Raw genomic sequence first — 20,506 nt, 5'->3', positions numbered from 1 at the left:
GGGAAAAGTCGCCGCTCATGCGTAAACGTGCGCGATCAGTCGCGTTAATATCTGCCCGTGAAGGCGATTACAGCACATTATTGAAGTCACAGCCCCACGAACAACGTGTCTGAACTACCAAGGCAGCACGGAGGCAGTGCTGAAACATGTGGAGTAAAAACATCCACCTCATCCACTCCGTGAGCCACAACACTGTTACGGGAATAACGCAACTGAGAGGACACAAGACTCTGAGCCAGACATTTTCTTTTCTCAGCAGGTAAATTCAACGGATGATGGCTGAATAACCGTGCGTAAAACAACGTACCATCGCAGGGAAGATCCACCCAGAGAGTAAGATCCGTCCAGAGAAATTAAAGATTTAAAAAAAAAAGTTGAATTACTCCATTCTGAGTCCGTCCAAAACTCTCCAAACAATAATCCAGCACGGCGGGAATCGCTGTATAGACGCGACGATCTGACACCGATTGCAAACGCCTGTGCTGTAGCACATGTGTCCAACACAACCGCTGTAGTTTTTAATGCTCCCTGTACCATTCAACAACTGACCTCAGCGGAGGCAGGCTCCCTGCCTATGTAGATTCACTGGGGGTGTCAAAATCTGGAGGAGGTGGGAGGGAAAGGAGAAAATGGGAGGGAGGGAGAGGGGGATCCGACTAAAGAATACATCCCATTTTTTCCCCAGCTTGAAGACGCACCACCACTCGGCTAATATTGTTTCTTTTATCATACACACTTACACACTGTTTCTTGTCATTTTTAATGTCCTCTTAGACACCATTCTAGTTCAAGTACTAACCTTGTGTGGACCAGTTAGTCCCAATGAGGCAGAACCTCATTTCTGAGACTGGATGTTCTGGTTATAGTTGGAGAGACGGTTTTGTTTGAAAGGCAAAGTTGTGTTCTAACAGAAGTAGCTGCGCAAAACTGTGTTGGGTGAACACATTTTTTTTTTTAAACTGAGGACAAAACCATTATTGAAAGGACATTTTGACAGGTCCTCAAAACATGAAGGGGCTGTTTAGGATTAAGAGTTTATGGTTGGAAGTGGGTTTAAGTTAATAATGTAATTTAGGTGGTTAATGTGCTAGGGAATGCATTTATTATGAGTGTCCTTACAAGTGCAGAGATACAAGTACGTGTAATTCACATCTTATATCGAACATTACCCTTAAACCCATGTTAAATTAACCAGAAACTCGGAGAGGTTTCGTCTTGGACAGGCAGTGGTTCCCGTTAAGGGTCTGCACGTACTGGTCCTGACAAGGTCAGTGTTTACACCAGAAATGCATCAAAAACGAGTTCACACACGTACACACACACACACACACTCATAAGCTTCTTATCTATCTCACCGTGTTCCTCGCCCACAAACAAGAAACACAGCCCGCATTTCCCAACTTCAAAGCGGAGCAGCAGCACATCAAAGCGGCCGAGAGAGGGGGCCTGTGGAACAGCTTTGCTACAACTTACCATCCGTGTAGCCCAGTGTAGCCTCCTCGCCGATTACACAGCGCACTGTAAAGTCAAATAAAAGTAGTCCCGTGCCACAACAGGCTGCGCTACACCAGCTTGCCTTCCACCGCAGCTTTCCGCCGTCCCGTATTCACTGCCCTGTCACGGCGGACGAGTAAAAGAGGAAGAAAACAGACAAACGTTTTCCTCTCCGCTTTCCTGCTCAGGTAGTGTTTCAAGAAGTCATAGCAGACGGCGTAGAAATCCTCCGGGCTGTTCCTCAAACCGACTTCTCTGTGTGGAAGGTTTAACTGTGCGCACTTCAAAGTGAGGAACCGCTGCTCTGGTCCCGGAAGATACATAAAAACCTAGCGCCTCGTCTTCGCTGCAAACAACACGAGAATAAACAATATAACACACTGCGGGGACGGAAAACGAGCGGAAATGGCCACAAGTCACTGCGTCTGTTTTTTTTTGTGTAAGATTTCAATGTGGGTAAAACACGCGCAAACGTGCGTGTCAAAGTTTTTCAGACAGGGAAAAATATTTTACTTCTGAACCAGGACCTTATCAAAGGAAGGCAGCACAGAGCCAACTCCCCGAGGCTTTGGAGCGTCAGAAGTAAGTGATCTGCCGCGCCAATAGCATTATGCTTACAGTCAGTGTGTTATACTACACACAGTTTCAACACACACACACACAAAGCAAACAAAAAGCCAGCGGCGGCTATTGTTGCCTCTGGCCTTTCCAAATGACAGGAGTGAGTCTAGTGAGTCAGATGACTTATAGACACTAATGCACTTCATTATAATATCTCTTAATGAGCAGCAAGGTGGCTCTCTAATATTTGTTGCTAGGTTAGAGTATATATATATAACTTAATTTCAGTAACTGAATACAACAGGTTTTTGTTTTTTTTACATACAAATGAATGTTAATTACATTGAAGCTAGTGCCAAATTAGTTGACACATGAGTCAGTAAATGTCCATGCACAGCTGGAATACTGTCCTTGTGCCAGTAAACAATATACAAGCACGAGTGGGGAATCCATTTGTAGCCGACGATGTGTCCTCTTTAAGCCGTACACACGGGTTTTAGGAGAATCTGCTGAAGTTTTGTTTTGCGTTGGCCTTTTATGTGCCATACAAAGTAAAAAAAAAAAGAAAAAGCACCACGCTAGCATATTTGTGTGTACAACTCAGCACAAAACATCGCGCACACACACAGCAGCTATTAACTGACGACGCCAACGGTCCACCTCTATGTCTGTTTATATTCTGAAGTCACGTTAAATCATCATCACACGTTCCTGAGTCTAGTCTGTGCTTTCTCAGGATTAAAACATTGAAAATCCGTTTGAAAGTTTATTGCGTCTGTGGTCTCCCACATTTTTTTTTTCAAAATCAATTCAGATTTGAAAATCCTCCGCTGTGGAATAGGCTTAACGCTTCTGCTAGATGTCTTTCATCTTCTTGTGTTTTGAGTTTGTACACATTGTGCAAACTTTATGCACCGTTACTCCTCTTCTCTGTGGCAGCGCCACATACAGGCCTGGCGTACTATAGTGTTTAGAGTCCTTTTGGAGGAGGGTTTTGTTAATATAAAGACATCTCTTGAAACAATTCTGTGTTCACAGAAAATGTTTAGGAACAAAAAATTAAAAGATTGTACAGGGGAAGTTCTGTTAATAAGTAATTATTTAATTACTAGTCGTTAGCATCTTCAGCATCATTCCAAAACTTTGTTCCATTGAAGACTATTTGAAAAGTTTTACCAGTCAGGATTTCACTACGTTTTTATCACTGTTATCTTATTCTCCTGTGTACTGGCTTCTGGGAAGCTCAAATCTGCTTCTGGTCCGATAGAACTGTAGTGAAAGTAGAAGCTCCAGGTGACCACACACCACCACTACAAATGTCCATGAAGTCGGTAAAATTGCGACAAGGCATTTATATGATTACGACATGGAAGTGTAAATATTCCAACTCGTGCATTTCACACAACCGTGGCACAACTTTGTATGTAGTTTAATTGTGCAACAGATTTTTCATTTTGTTCAGTATGATCAACTAATCTGTTGATCTTCATTCTAGAGTGAAAAACTGATTTTAAAAAGGTGCAGCTCAATTTTTGCGAGGTCCTACCTCAATACAGCAGTTCATAATGTATCATGTTTTTTGTTTTTTTGTAACTTTTATTATTTTAAACAGCCCTGATTTGATAATTCAATTCAGTCAAATTGTCAAATAATTGACATTAGTCATGCTTTTAGCCACAAGGATGTCAGGCTAACACACTCACTAGTTCCGCGTGGAGGGGAAAATGGCACAGCATGACGTTTTGATTGAAACTGGACAGAGAGCAAAGGAAAGCACCGTTCACATAAAGTCCCTAATGTCATTGTGACAGAATCTTAAAGAGAGGGTGAGACAGTGATCCACTCTCATTGGACTTCAAAGACTTCATTGTCTCTTTGATGTTTGGGGACATCAACTTAAAAGTGGTATGTAATTATTTGATTCAAATTCACTAAACTCTCTTGATTGTGCAAGACAAGAGAACTAAAGAAATCCAACTTCTCCAAAGTCCCAAAGTCGAGCCGAAATAGAAACGCTTAGTCATCATGTAGATTCTTATTTGATGTGGCTTTTAATTTCACCAGGTTTTATCCAGCGTGGACTGAGAAACACTATTCAGTGCCATTATTGCCATGCATCACATATTTTGCTATATAATTTTACTTGCAAATAGACTCACCTGGATACTTACTAAATGTGGTACCTGATGAATTCTGTATTTTGATTTGTGTGCGTATTATTTTGAAGTATCAACAAGAGATTTTCTCCCCAGGAACTGCCTCTCACCGCATTTACTATCTTCTTTTGACCGATCTGGCTCTAGAGCTACATGTGGCTCCCTGAAGCTTTGTCTTTCAAGGTGCACACCTCTTATTTAGATTCTGTCAACTAAAACTATGTGTCACATCCTACGTATATCTACATCTATCTATCCATCCATTTTCTACCACTTTATCCTCCACAGGAGGGCTGCGTGGGGTGCAATATTTAAAAACCTCCTCAAGGCCAATTTATACTCCTGCGTAAAGTGCTCTGCGTAGGTTACGCAGAGTCCTCTGCGTCGACGGAGAGCCTGTTGTAGAGTCTCTGCGTCGACTCCGACTACACAAAATATTTTTTAAGTGTCCGTCACTCCGTCAAGGGACAACGGAGACGTCAAGAGCTGCGATTGGTCCTCAGGACAGGCTCACAGTGAGCACCAAGCGTCCACAGAGGCGGAGCTGATCGCCGCCGACAACGTCGCTACCAAACTATAAATACGTCATATCTTAACACACACAGCACATGTTTAGACTCTAAATGGCAAATTTCTCTCCTCAAATTATCTTAAAACTACGTTCCGTCACACAGAAACGTGAGAAACGGCCACAGTTTCAACAACAACAGTCTTTCTCTCTCGGACGCCATTGCTCACTGTAGCCAAAAGCGCAACAACCTAGCAAAGCTACCCCTACTGATCGGGCGGGAAATTGCAGCACGTATCCGGCCACGAAGCAGAAGTATGAAGGTTCGAGTGGCCTCTGTGGTGACGCAGTCGGATAACGCATTACGCAGTCGGAGAAGTATAATGTGTCCTTCAAACTATGACCTGTGTTTGAAATATCACAAGCCATTGCCAACACTTAAATCTTTATACTTGATGTTATTCTTATTTGGTCAAATTGGTGTTGCGGCTCCAGATTAATGAACTTTGGCATGACATTGGCTCTTCTGATACCAGAGGTTTCCGACCCCTGCCCAAGAAAATAGAAGTGTGTGAAAATTCTTCTGAAAAACTGAGACCAGCTCACAACTATATCATGTGCAAAGTCACTTAAATACCTTTTCCTTCTCACCCTGACTTCCTCCTGACCCTGACTACATGCCTAAATACAGTAAGTTGCAGCCATTTCATTGGCCGATCTTATATGTGTGTCAATGAGCAGTTGAACCGGTGTACTTAATAAAGTGGCCAGTGTGTGTGTTTATGTGCAACAGCAAATCTTTCTTGTTTTCTTTGCACAGCAGAGGAATCCAGTTGATTACACTGACATCCTGCCAGCCACTTCCTGGATGCCGCGAGTGTGTCTGAAGTTTTGAGTCCAGCTTGTCTCCGACACAATCTTTGAAGAAAGTTTCACTGCCAGGTGTCACAAAGCTACATGATAGCAGATGGCGCATTTTCTTTATGTGCTGTACGTGTGTGTCTGTTTTTGTGTGGGCATGTGTGTGAGTACGAAGAAGTCATTCATAGCCCTCCTGTTTACACTGGAGGGCTCTGGAAGACAAACATCGCTGCCACAAATCCAAACAATCCCGCGCCCAAAATGCACAAAAAACCTCCAACACTCTGCAGAGTGGAAGTGCCAGCTGTCTGCGAGACAACATCACATACTGGGGCAGCAGCGCTGGCACCGTGACATTCACGGGGCACTCGTCCTCCCAAATTAAAGCCACGGCATATGCAGCCGCACTGTTATCGGCACGCTAATGCCTTTAAAGTTTGTGATATAGAGGGGTTTTAAAATGTAATTTTTGAAGTGGAGGACAATCTAAAAAAAATGGGTGTTTCACATTCAGGATACGATGTTGTATCTTTGTTCAAATCAAATTAGGCTGCACATATCAAAGCAAAGGAAAAAAACGTTTTGCTGACACACAGGAATCTTCCTCCGTCTGCTTTTAATGACATGTTGAGCTCGGGCTATCCACTTATACAGGATGTGGTTAATTAATCTGTTTTTCTATGAACAAAAGTTCTGTGATCAACAACAATTCAGCCAAAATAAAAGATGCTATCTTTTATGTTTTATGTCATGAGATCCTGAACCCACGAGACCACACCTGTTGACCCTTGAATGGCCACTCTTGTGCTTAGCAGTGACAAAAGAGAAAGGGTGCCGTAAAGCAGCCTCCAAGAAGCCCCCTTTTTGATGTTGACCCTGCCCTGACCCCTTTGTTGGGGCCCTAACCATTTCACAGGAAGATCCAAACGGTTTTAAAAGCACAATACAGGACGAGAGTGCTGCCGCTGACTTGCTATGAAGCCCCAATAAAACGGGGTGACCTGGAGGCTAATTGAGAGCTCGTGGTTGGGAAGAAATTAAAGGCATCTGGTGAGTCACCACAGAGTGGAAATGAAGCTCTTCTGCGATTAGAGTCGGCTTTAAAAGCAGAGAGAGAATGTCACTGTTGTCTGTACAGGTGTAACATCAAGTATCATGGAGGACTTATGAAGAATATGTAACAAAAAAAAAGTAATTTAGTTCTTTTAGAATCAGTGGTGGTTCTTTCTTATTCAATTGTACAGATTATGCAAAGTCAAACAGTTTCACACAGAAGTGACAGAATAGGCACAGACAGAAATAAAATACTCATATATGCCTGTTTGACATCATCCCAGTAAATAAGAAAAGATAATTACAATATAATATAATAACAATATCTACTCAATATACACACACTGAAAAAAAGAAAAAAAATGGCAGATTAACCTAAAAAAATGTCTTTGATTGATAAATGAATTAACACATATCAAGTTGTATGAAATCAAGTTGTTATAATAAAGAATGAGTGAAATCGTTTGTTTTCCTGTCTGAACTTACTATCCTGAAACATGTTTTTAATAAGGTAAAAATATAATTTCAAAATATCTATATGAAGAATGATTTCTGTTGTCACAAAAACCAGCCTTATCAATAATTCCACACAGTAGTGTGTATCTTGTGTATAAGTGAATTTAATTTGTTTGTAAAATTCGAAATATCTCTTTCTTTCTTTCACTTTGAGTGGAGTTTCATCGCTCAAACAAGCGGGCCTGCGTTCTCCGTCTCTTTGTCACATTTTTCGCTCCAAGTTTGGGATTTGCATCCCATCACGTGTGCCACACTGTATGTTTTCCACAATGCCAACAGTAAATTCCGTGCAGCCCCGTTTTTATCGCCCCTTTCATCCGCTCCAATCCTACACTTGTGCTGAAATAGCACAGAAAAGCCAGAGGAGAGGGTGGATAATTGCAAATAACCCAATATTTTGGAGTTCAAAGGCTGTGGTGGGTTTGAGTGATAATTTCGTCTGAAGCATCACCATAAACACTAATAAAATTAAGTGCGTCGGAGGGAGGAGGGGGCGTGGCCAGGCTCCCCTTTGAACAGACCCTGTGATCAGTTCTCCCTCTCAATTAGCGTATTGTCCACTTCTCCTTTCAGCTGGGAGGGAGGGGGCAGTCTCCCCCCAGCTTCCCTTTGAAGTGATTATCCCTTTATCTCAAGCCTGAGCGAGGAATATCTTGGGGGACAATGGCAAATTAAAGCCCATATGGAGAGGAGCGTGAATGTCTGTTTGTAAGCTCGGAGAGAAATGGGGGGGGAAAAAAAGGGAGCAATAGAGAAATAAATAAATAGAGAGAGACAGAGAGGAAAAGCGGGGAAAATAGCATCATTCTGTTTGCATGAGATGAAGAGTGAGCGGTGCATGTCAACACTCATCCAAAAAAGTAATTCACGGCTCGTGCCTGAGTTGACACTTGTAGCAGAGCGACTTAAGAAGAGCTAAAGGACGGAAAAAAAGAAGGGGGGGGGGTTAATATCTGTCATGACAGATGGAGAAAGACGAGGAGGGAGGAATGGAGAGATGAGCAGGGAGAAAAGAGAGGAGTGCAGTTGTCAGCAGAATCAGATGGCGGTCAGGCAGACAGGCTTGAAGAAGATACAATTAAAGTGTGGAGTTAAGACGGGCTTTGAAGTCGGACATGGTGCATAACACCCTTAAAGTTTGAGCAGGCAAACCATTCATCTGCTTGTTATGGCTTATGAAGACCATTTTTGAGAAAATAAACTTTAATTTTAACTTTGAGGGACGAAAGTCCAAATGAAGCGAGGACAGTGACAGGTGACAAGGGAGGGTTTTTAACAAAAAGTGAAGAGAAACAAGAAAGCAGAGAAGAATTGAACGGTCAACTCTTGAAACTCGAGTGAGGGATTTGCTGAAGAAGGTGTGGGGGTGCGTGGGAGCACTTAAGATGAATAATTACTTTCTCTTCCCTCTCTCCATCTTTTTCCCCTCCCCTGCAATCCTGTTTTTCGGTGGCTTAGAAGTTTAATAATGTATAGGAACAATGTCTGTGATGCTTGGCCTAATCCGGTTTTGGCTCAGAGAATCTTTGTGGAAAAATGAAACCCCTATCTGATGTGAGGCCATTTTTGCCAGCGTTTCCATCCATCTGCCTCTCTGTCTTTCCAAAACTGGTGGAACAAAAAAAAACAAATTGGCGATTGGTTATAAAGTAGAATATACAAATGCATACATGATCCGTCACTTTGCGGGTAGCACAATCGCCATGCATTGTGGGAAATGTAGTTTATGGTCAATGCACGCCTTAAAGCAGCAAAGTCCTATTTTAACACAGATTTTTAAGACCAATTAATCACTTGCGGGCCACATAAAATGACGTGGCGGGCCGTATCTGGCCCCCGGGCCTTGAGTTTGACACATGTGTTTTAGAGGAAGCTGAGCGTCACTTGCTGTCTTAGAGCAATCACCACTGATGCAAAGGTACCATGAACCAGTCAATTGCAATTTCTTGCAAGAGAAATCAGCACATTATGGTCAGCACAGGGACTCACACGCAGCCGCTAGCTTCTTAGCATCTAGTAGAGGCTTGTTAGCATTTCTTAGCATATTTCTTTGCATTTTTTATTATTTTATTTTATTTACTTATGATAACAATACCAAAACAATATATATATATATATATATATATATATATATTTAATTAGACCCTACAGTATTTTAGATACAGGCCTCTACCAAACGGTCGAGATGTCTGATTATAATAAACCTGGTTTGCATAATTCATAAAGTACAACATTCAGAACGAGTCACATTCATTTAGTGTTGGTGAGTTCAGCTTGATGCATTTTTCAATTAATATAGTGACTTAAAGTGTGGTCGACCAAATGGTTGAGTTGTACCTTAAAGGGTTAAGGCGTTACAAAAGGACAAAATCGACATTGAACTACTGTTTTAAGTAGATATTACCTCAAAAGCCTGCTCACTAAGTCGACACATTCGAACCTTTGTGCCATGAATTACTTTCAATGTCATTTTCATTTTGTTCTCAGGGTTGGAGAGTGTTCACAAAGTTAATAAATCACATTGTTTTATTCTCAACCCATGTCTGATGGGAGAAACCTTGAGTGTGTCAAACAGACTTCACTTTTGTTTGTACATTGTATCCCTCAGGTTTTATATGTCGTAAATTATAGGATTCTTCGGTCTATTATAGGATATCAGTTGAAGGTCAACAATGATAGATGTGGCTTATTCTAATTTGTAAATGAAGGATTGTATCAATCCGATTGTCCTGTAAAAGAAAAATGCACAACCTCACATTCAAAGGTATGAGAAAATAATCCTTGCATGCAGCAGCTTCCTCACATGATCGCACAGACCCATAGGAAATTTAAAATAGCAGTATATTAGTGTAAAGACCATTATTGGCTCAGTTTTACTCCTGCATTGAGTTCTTCCTGCAACTCATTCCACTGAAACAATTTCACGTGTATCAATGACGTTTGTCAATTCCTCGTGCTTGACAAAAGTAATGATTCTCATTGTGATTGTGAAAGAAATGTGAGCATTGTGCATTCTTCCTATCGAACTCGGTTCACCGTCCTGAATCGGAGAATCGGACAAATGATGCAGGAAAATGTGATTATGAAGCAACAGTCGGGGCCTATTAGAGGCTGAGCGAGACAACAGAGCAGCACCGGGTGAAACTGACACCAGCTAACTGTCTGAGGCTTGGCCTGACAGCTAATCCATTCACTGATACGGCGAAAAACAAATTGGCCCCATTGATGAAATGTTCCAGTGTTTCTACTGTTAAATTCTGAGGGAGTCGGCAGCATGAGACGGCTCCATAAAACAAACAGTCAGATGTGACAATGGCTCTTTGTTTGAAATACAGTCTTTACAAGCAGCCCTTGTGATATTGACATAATCCACATTCTGCCACTTCGAACATGCTCCAACATGGTGGGTGCAGCAGGTGACTGCTCCGTACACACACACACACACACACACACACACACACACACACACACACACACACACACACACAGAGGCAGATTCTGTGGCAAAATCTGAAACGTTCACTGTGTGGTTAGAATTCATCTGATAATTATCTCATCACCTGTTGGAGATGATGAATGGGTTTGCTTTCACTGTCATTTTGAAAAAAACAAAAAAAAAAACACTTTCCTCCCACACGCTGCCTTGCTCGTCTCACACTGGTTCTCACTCAGGGCGTTTACATGCAAGTTAAAAGTCCGATTTTAGTAGGGCAGGGGTGTCAAACTCATTTTCTCTGAGGGCCACATCAGCATAATGGTTACCCTCAAAGGGCCAGATGTAACTGTCATACAGAATAAATTTAACTAAATGTAATTAAATATAAATGTAAAATAAAGGTAACTACTCTGTAACATATTGCTTAATAACGTTCTGTATATATTACTTATTCAAGTTACAAATATGATGCATTATAGATGCATCATATTTGTAACCTGGTCCACGATGGTGATGCCGTCACTTTGCAGGTAACGCAATCGCCATGCATTGTGGGAAATGTAGTTTATGGTCAACGCACGCCTTAAAGCAGCATAGTCCTATTTTAACACAGATTTTTAAGACCATAAAATTACGTGGCGGGCCACATCTGGCCCCCGACCCTTGAGTTCGACACATGTGTAGTAGGGTATTCTTTATGACATGAATACATTTTATTCCAACTGAACTCGAGCTAATCTTAAAGGGACAATGTGTAGTATTTATGGGTTTATATGACCCAAAATCCACTTTTTTATACATATTATGTGCTCCTGCATTGTCTAGTCGCTGTATAATAGTTTTTGTTTCATTTTCGTAGTGTTTCAAAAAGTCATGTAAAATAACATGGTCGCGGGCCGCGGTTGCATTGCCACTGTTAGCAGCGAGACGCCATGTTTCTACCGGAGCCTGTAAGGACAAACGCGAGAGAACAAATCAATCGTCTCTTTACTTGCAGCGGAAGTCCCGCCTCCACTCTCTCCGCTTCGTCTGCTACGGCCGCGGTAGCTCGCCCTCTCCCTCGCCTCACGAACCTCATCTGCTGACACGGAGAAAGACGACGAGGACGACATTTGACCGGCTGCGGATACCGTATCGCTCAGGGAAGGGAGGGGGTGAGCAGAGGAGCAGGTCTTTGTTGTAAATTTCAGCCTCTCCTCTAGATGGCACTATAAACTACTTACTTCACCTTTAATTGAAACATACCTGGATCATGTGATTCATAGTCCAATTACTCCTGCATGTATAGTATATGCTTAGTCGGACTGGAGTGAGACTTGGCGTTCTGATTCATGATTAACACGCAGAGCAGGTACGCAACATTTCAGAACCACAGCACGTTCCATCTGATCGTACATCTCGCCGTTTACTGTTTGTTTTTCTTTGACGTAAAAATCAACAGGAAACCGATTCAAAAACTGAGATTCAGCGCCACCTACAGGGGCGGAGTCAGACGTACACATACACTCGGACTCGGCAAGTTGTCGTATTGCTTGTCTTAGTCGGACTAAGGCCTTAGCTCGATTAAGCTGTGCATGTAAACTAGTGCTGTGCAAAAGGTTAACGCGATTTAACGCACGTTAACACATGACACGTTTCCATGACGACTGACCGGAAATAGACGCACATGACGTCATGTTTACGGAGTCCAGGCTCCGTTTACCAGTTAGCTCCGTTAGCTGCATTAGCTCCCTTTAGCACAGTTAGTGCGCCTACAGTAGAACTGGAGCGGTCTGTTTATTACAGGAAAAGGCAGCACTACAAATAAACAGCGTACCTGTGTAACTGCGTATGTGTGCCTCTGTTTTTAAAGTTTAGCGTTACTTTAAAGACTCATTTTAACAATCGGGAGTAACGTAAACATGACGTTCCCGCTCAGTCGTCATGGAAACGCGTTGTGCGTTAAACGGCGCTGGCGCGTTAACGTTTGACAGCACTAGTGTAAGCGTAGCTCAATGGGATTTATCTGGTTAAATAAAGCTTAATAATGTCCATTTTTGACTAAATATCACTTTATAAGGTGGATTTCAATCTGGCTGTTTTAATGAGCATTTTTTTATATTGGGAATAAAAAATGAACAGAAACGCATGAAATATAAAATAAGTAATATCCCAAAAGGTTTTTATGGTTGAAGAAAGTGAAGTTGGTTTATTGATAAAAGTTTAATGTGAATAAGTGGAATAGACACAGATTTAGTGAATCTGTGGAATGATGGACTGATGCAATCCCTTATTATGAATGGAACCGCAGATAATGTGACAGAAACATGCAACACAGAAGAAAAAGGTATGGAGAGGGTTTACAGGCAGAAACTGAGAGCTTTGGAATACAACCAGATGATTACAGAGTTCGATGGAATGGAAAAGGACAAATATATACAGTAAATAAATAGTGTAACAATAATAGAAACACAGGTTTCTGTTGTTGGAGAACAAATGTTCAGCTCCTAATAATCCATAATTATTCGAGTTGTCAACATGACCTGTCATGTGTGGTCATGGTGGGTTGTTTTTAAATGTTACAATATGTGTTTAGCCTGCTCTGCTAGATCCTAACTGATTAGACCTGACAAAAACTGTCATATCCATTATAATACGGTGTTGTTGACTGTATACGCATGTGTGGATTAATACGCATAAAATAGCATGCGCAGAGTTCTGTCAGTGCAGGAATTCTAATGTTATCTTGACAGACCTACAGCAAATTCAACACAGCAACAACAACAGGATTGCTTGAATTTGGCAGGGATTGTAATGAGCACTTGTGCGGACTCTCATGGTTTTGGTGTGAGTCACAGTCTTTTAAGGCCGTGCCTCACACTCTTGACGGTCTGCAAAAAAAAGTATCTCGTACTAAATCAGAAACTGCAATTACAAAGCGGGGCCCTTTCAAAGCTGAATTTCTATCATTTTCAGACAGAAGCCGCAATGACTCATGTGTATAAACAACGTGTAACGAGGAAAAACTTCATGGTCTTCAAGTGATTTTTTTTTATTGTGTTGTGCAATCGTTTCAGAGGAAAACAAACACTCAGTTTGGAAGCTCAAAGGAAAGAACTATATATATACAATCCTGCAATCAGTTTCTCTTTATGCATGTATCACTGTATGTATGTATGTTGTGTGCATGCATACATACCCTGCTCCCATTTGCTTTTATGAAGCTTTAAAACCATGTGTTTGGTCATGAGTGGAACAAAGCATTTCAAAATAGCCTCTGTATTATTAAGATCTTTGACTTTATTCTTTGAGGTTATGGTATTTTTACAAGATGAGTAGTTAAACCCACCTACTGCGAATAAAGGAAGCTCTGCATACAGTGAAAAAAAGAGAGCAGTCATCCAGGACCTCGGTTCTGGCCAGCTGCATATTGTTCGTTTATTCCCGGGAGAGTTTCGAAAAATCCATAACTAAAACTAAGATAAAAGTGTTTTGACCCTTTTGTGGGATGTTTCCCAGTGTCATGCAGCTACTCAGCAGGTGTGCGGAGGGAGGGAGAGTTTCAAAACATACTGCACAGCAGATAGGCAGAGAGGAACATGGCAACAAAGCACCGCTGCTCTGCACCTCACTGGCTACACTGACAAGCGATAGGGAAAACATTCCCACAGAGAGAAAGAGAGAGAAAAAAGATGGTCAGACAGCGGAGGAGGCAAAGAGATGTAAGCTGAAACACAGAGATGAAAAGGGGGTCAAAGGCAGAGAAAGACACAAAGGACAGCAGAGATAGATGAGTGAGCGGAGAGAAAGAGGAAATGTGTTTCTTTCATTATTTGTTTTAATGACTGAAAATTGAGGAAAACAACGGGGGACGAGATATAGATTTGATGTGGTGATAAAAAAAATATCTGTATAATCTGTTTTGATGAAGGACACAGGATCAGCTTTCATTAAGAATGTATCAGGTGTTAACTTAGATAGGGTTTATTTCTTTTTTTATCCGGTAGTTTGTCTCAAAACAGCAAACACAAAGTCTAGTATTGATGTGGTTCAGTAAATGTACCAGTGCAAGTTAGATTTTTGTTTGTTTTCAAAGTGTTGCCCCCACCATATAGTGCAGAGTTTCCCGAAATGTCTTGATGGGGACCCACTTTTAAATGATGGCAAATGATGGACTCAAATCACAATATTAATTGTGACTAATGTACAGGCATATCTGTAATTCCTCATATTATTTTGCATTTGAAAAGTATTCATTTCAAAGAGAACATCCATCCATCCATTATCTACCGCTTCATCCTCCACCAGAGGGTCGCATAAATCTTAAATTATGGCACTTTTCCATTATACAGTTCTAGCACAGCAATGCTCGACTCTACTCTGACAAGACTCAAACCCAACTATGCCGAAATGTAGATAACTTAAAACTCCTGAAAACATGCGTTAATCGCCAGTGTTTAGCAAAGACATTTCTGAAATCTCAATATTTAACAGAGGAGTCTGGAGTATTAAGTGACAGCACTGCCGAAAGCTGGAGATTGTGAGCTGTGCTTCGGTCAAGCAGGAAGTACCGAACGATTCTGTGAACAAATCTTTTTAATGAACTGATTCGAGTAGTGCCAGAATTGTATAATGGAAAAGCGCCATAAATGTTTGGGAAAATTCTGCAAATTTATTTGGGGACCCCAGGAACAAACCTCCCATGACCCATCTGTGGGTCCCAACCCAGTTTTGGAAGTGGGAATGACCGATGTAGTGTATATAGTTAACACAACAATAAAAAGTCCTTTTAATATTTCTGTAAATTTGAATCATGGCCTCCTGTAAACATTGGATGTGTGACACGAGTCCATTCCCTATGAGATTGAAATACTCTTTGGCTTCAGTCAGTGACAACTTGGTGCCAAACCATAGCACTTGTGAAACAGAAGCACATTGTTGTTGTTGTTGTTGTTTTTAAGAAAAACTCAATACTTTTCTCAAAGTATTTTCGTCAGCTACTGCACAAGCCTGAACTGTGGGGCCTGGATATAACAATAGTGATGCACCGTGTCTGGAAGGTTTTATTTAAGGATGTTTTCGATGAGACACGAGGTAAATATCTCTTACTCTGAGTATAGTGAAGATGGTGGAGAATTGAAACCCGTGGCTAAGATTAGAGGTAAAAGGCCACATTGGGATTGGGATTGGCTCATGGTAAGGAATAAGGGTAACGGTTAAGGGCTATGGTTCGGCTCACATTAAATGTAAATAGGCATCTTTCTGTGTCTACCTGTTACCATGTTGTGGTTACTGAAACACAGCAGCAACTGTGGCATCACAAGATGCTCTTGTAAACAGTTTTTCTCCACGGGGTTTAGTCATTACCCACTTTACAGACATGACCTCATGTCACATACTGGCAAAACACGGCCTCAGGGGCCGGACCTGGCACACAGACATTGCTTTGTCCTGCCCCTAAAACCCTTAAAGGAAAACAAAACGAGCACCAAAAAAAAAAAGAAAATCAATAATGCTATCACAATGCACTAAGTGGCCCTTCGTTCACTCTATCTATGTCAGTATGGCCCTCTTGAGAGAAGGGTTGTCCATCTTTGCTTTATCTCCTTCTGAGGCTGAGTGAGGATAAAGTGTGAATATATTGATAGGCAAGATATATGTTGTCTGTTTTGTGCTTTTCCATTACACAGCTCTCGACTCGGTTTGGTGTCAGGAACATTGTTTTCCATTACTTCATGGTTCCTCCGGGTTATGATTAAGCTCACGATAGCCGGCTTTCAGCAGTGCTGTCACTAAATACACCAGGCACCTCTTAAATATGAATATTTTTGCTAAATGTTGGAGATTAACGCACGTTTTCAGGATTTTTTAAGACACTCTCTGACCAATCGATGGCCGGCAGTCTGTTGACATCACATTTTAGGATCGCAACTCAGCTTGCTTGGAACCTCACCAGAGCAGGGACTAAAAAACGGTACCAGGTACTATCACGAATATAAAAGCAAACACGACTAGATTGTCCTGTACATCACGTTTCCATAATTATATCCAACTTATAAAGCATTGGTTCTCAAAGTGCGGCCTGGGGGCCAATGGCGGCCCGCAGAAACATTTCTGGCGGCCCGCAATGAATTACAGTTGATAGTTTTAATCCAGGATATACTAAGCTTGTTAAATGTTTATTGGACATTACTGGATACAGACCAATAAGTGTAAACAAAAATACTGGGTATTTACTTGGTTTCTATATGGTGAATTTTAGTGTATTATTGGGTTATAAGCTGGTAATAAGCAGGTAGCTACAGCCCCCAATTACTAGCTATTTACCCAGTAAATATATGGTAACAGAAATGTGTTATACTTGGTATTAACCTGTAATTAGAAGGTAAGAACAATGGCCAAAATACTGGGTGATTACCCAGTAAATTATAAAGTGTTATTATATTAATGCTTAAATGACATTATATTAACGCTTATATTACTTAACGCTAAACTGTAGAATTGCAATCTGGTCATTAAAATTATTACAAATGGGATTTCTTTCAGTTTTTTTTTCCTTTGGCGGCCCTCAGTCCAATGTTGGGTTCCTAAATTGGCCCTCAGGTATCAACACTTTGAGAACCCCTGTTATAAAGAGACAAAAGAACCCAACACAATGAGAAAAACCACAAAGCACAGCAGACAAAAAAGAAAAATCAACCGGAAAACCGGCTCCAGTTCAAACATAAATTCATAAACTTCACTCTTCAGCATGTTTGAAGACACTACGACAACCTTTCAGCCAGAAACACCAAGTGCGGTCCAAACGTGTGAGTATTTCAACTATCGGGAAGTGCTAACAGTTAGTGCAGAGGAGAATAATAAAGACGGGCGGGAGTGAAAAAGGTCAACGCAGTCCAACAGGCCTCGTAATAACAAGTGGCACCACCTCAGAGCCTGAGTGGGAGGAAAGGCCGCCAATCATCGCTGCTGCTCAAACGCCGCTGAAACGTGTCAACAGAGCAGCGTGAAAGGGGAGCATGCTCCACTGTTTGCCCTCCCACACCTGATGGTGATGGAAGGAGAGGGGTGAGAGAGAGAGACACACACACACACACACACACACACACACACACACACACACACACACACACATAGCCTCCTCCTCCTCCTCCTCCCGCCAAGAATAAAATCTGCTGCTGTAAAATGCAAGAGCGGGGCAAACAGCTCCTCCCCAGCTTGTCGGGGAGTTTGTTTTAAAGTGGAAATGAGGCTGATGGTGCACTTGGCGATTAGCCCTGCAGCTAACATGAAAGGAGAGGAAAAGACAGCTGCTAATTTTCTCCTTTGACCTTTGGCTCCCGCTGGTATTTCATACAAACACTGATTTATGGAGGAGCCTAACAGCTCACTGCTACTGGGGGGGGGGGGGGGGGGGTTACCATGAGAGGAGGGGGAGTTGACTTCGAGCAACTCACAGTATCTGGATAAATTAATGTAATATTTTTTTTTCTCCAGTTAGTTTCTATCTATCCTTTTTATTATTATTATTATTATTATTCCTTGTCTCCTCTTTCCAGTATCTCACTGCTGCTTTACCCGTGTTTCTGTCTGTCTGCTTTAGTGGATTTCACACCTCTTATCTTTTAAATCCTTTTGCTTGTGGTGTGTTTCTGTCTGCATGTGTCCTTCATATACTGTCCATTCTCTCATTTTTTTTTGCTTTGTGTGCATTTGGGCAAAATGAGCCATCCAGTGTCCAACAGTTAGGGAAAGAAAATGATTAAATCACTATCACTTTAGGCCAGGGCTTTTCTTTATTATTTAGTATGTTTGCATCATCCGTTATTTCTGGTTATTATGGTGCGTTCCATTTTTTTTTTTTGGAACTTAGATTTCCAACCACCAACCCAGACCAACCCCGTAACTCCCAGTTCCGACTTCCGATGTAAATGGAACTGTGGTGCATGTGCAGAGCAATCCAGCTATCTTGACCCCAATATAATAATCATATTATGGGTTATTACGGGTGTTTGACCTAATTCTATTTTGTAATATTTCGGCTGTGGACCTGTCACTCAATATCAAGTTATAATGAAGTATTTTTTATGGTTTTTTTTGTTTAAATTCACAGATTAATTTAATACAATTTCTTATCAAAATAAATGAAATTCTCTGAAATAGTGATTGTCAACTGGACTGTATCCACTTGACCCCCCCCCCCCAAATGTCATTTGAGGTTTACATGCATTTTAAAAGTCTGGTTTCATGCAGAGTTCAAGCAGCTCATAAACAAAGTAATGTGTTAGATGACATTCATTAGGAAAATACAGGCTTGTGTTTATATAAGCGTGTTTCTGTGTTCTCCATTCAAATGTGTGCATGAGTGCGTGTGTGAGTGTGTGTGTGTGAGACTGTGTGTATCAATCACTCCAGTGTGGATGATGACGAGGAGCTGTTTGTCTTTCGCATAAAAGGGAGAGGGATCAAAAGGTACGGTCCACCAGCTGGACCTTCAATCACACTGGGACAATGTGACTTTAGAGCCAGGGCAGCTGGAGCTCTGGGGACGTGTGTGTGTGTGTGTGTGTGTGTGTGTGTGTGTGTGAGAGAGAGAGACATGTGTGTCTTAAGCCCTTTTAATCTGTGTCGTGCACATTTTCCATTTCCAACTTTCATGTTCATCGTATATGTTAAAACAAACATTCCTTTGTTTTTTGTCTTTTTCTGTTTACTTTGAGTCTTTTATCTCGAATAATTTTACAATCACGTTTGATCACTTACCATAATATTAGCACTGACTGAAGCAGAGTGAGGACACGTGCTGTTTAAAAAGGTAATAAACCAGAATCTAATCCAGTCATTCCCCCAATTAAGAGATTATTTATTTTCGAAAAAAAAAAAAAACAGAGGTACATCACATCCCAAACAAACTCATCATTCCAGAGTGACTTTTTTTCAAATTTTCAATTCAAATTTACGAGTAAAGATGACCCTTCATATTTTAAACAGGAATTATTGTTTCATGTACGTACTGTACTTATAAATGTACTGTTTTTCATGAAAAAAATATTGAAATGATAAATAGTTGTCAGTTCCTTTTGTCTCGATAACATGGGTGTTTGATTTGTTATTTTATTAGTTTATTATGTATTTATTTTTTAAATGAAAGTTTTTTGGACATGTATGAACTAAAGTCTAACTAAAGTGTGTAGTTTTATTTTACAGGCTCAAAACCTCATTGTTCTTTCTCTTTCACTGCCTCCAAACTGAAATGACTGCATAATGTATTTGTAAACATGAAATCAAAAGGTGTACTAATTTGGAGGTATACAATCAGAGTAGAAATAAGTATTAATATACAGTAATACTTAACTGGTCTTGTCTCATAAACAAACTTTTCTAGGCAGATGATTGAATAATGTCATATCTGAATGCTGTCATAATCTTAGTTTTGATGAAATTGCGACAAACCCAAATACCAAACCTTACATTTCATGATTCTCACTGCACATTAAAAACATAAAAAACACAAACACTTACACATGGCTGCTCAATAAGCTCTGCTCTCATGATGATCAGCTCACACCTGTAACAGAAGCAGAAGGTACATTTTTATTAATACTCATATTTATAGCTCTTTACAGGCAACTGAAACTTTGTTACTTGAGCCACGTCTTTTTTTCATGTTTTATACGATGCCATACAAACGTATTGTTAGTTATTACTGAAATTAATTTTGGACTTCATAGGACACTCCGTTATAGCCAAGTAAAACATGTTTTTTTTAATTGGAATTTTATCATCTATATATCATCTGTCAAGTATCACAAACACAACATGTTCTCTGCCGGGGTTTGCTATTTACGACAGCACGTGAACGCAACACACAGGTCATTGAAGCCATCGTTGGTGGACGTTCTCCTTTTCCTCAGTTCAACAAGAGTTAATTAAAAATAACTG

The sequence above is a fragment of the Microchirus variegatus genome, assembly GCF_963457635.1.
Source record: "Microchirus variegatus genome assembly, chromosome: 19".
Lineage (NCBI taxonomy): Eukaryota > Metazoa > Chordata > Actinopteri > Pleuronectiformes > Soleidae > Microchirus > Microchirus variegatus.
This window is presented reverse-complemented; position numbering follows the sequence as displayed.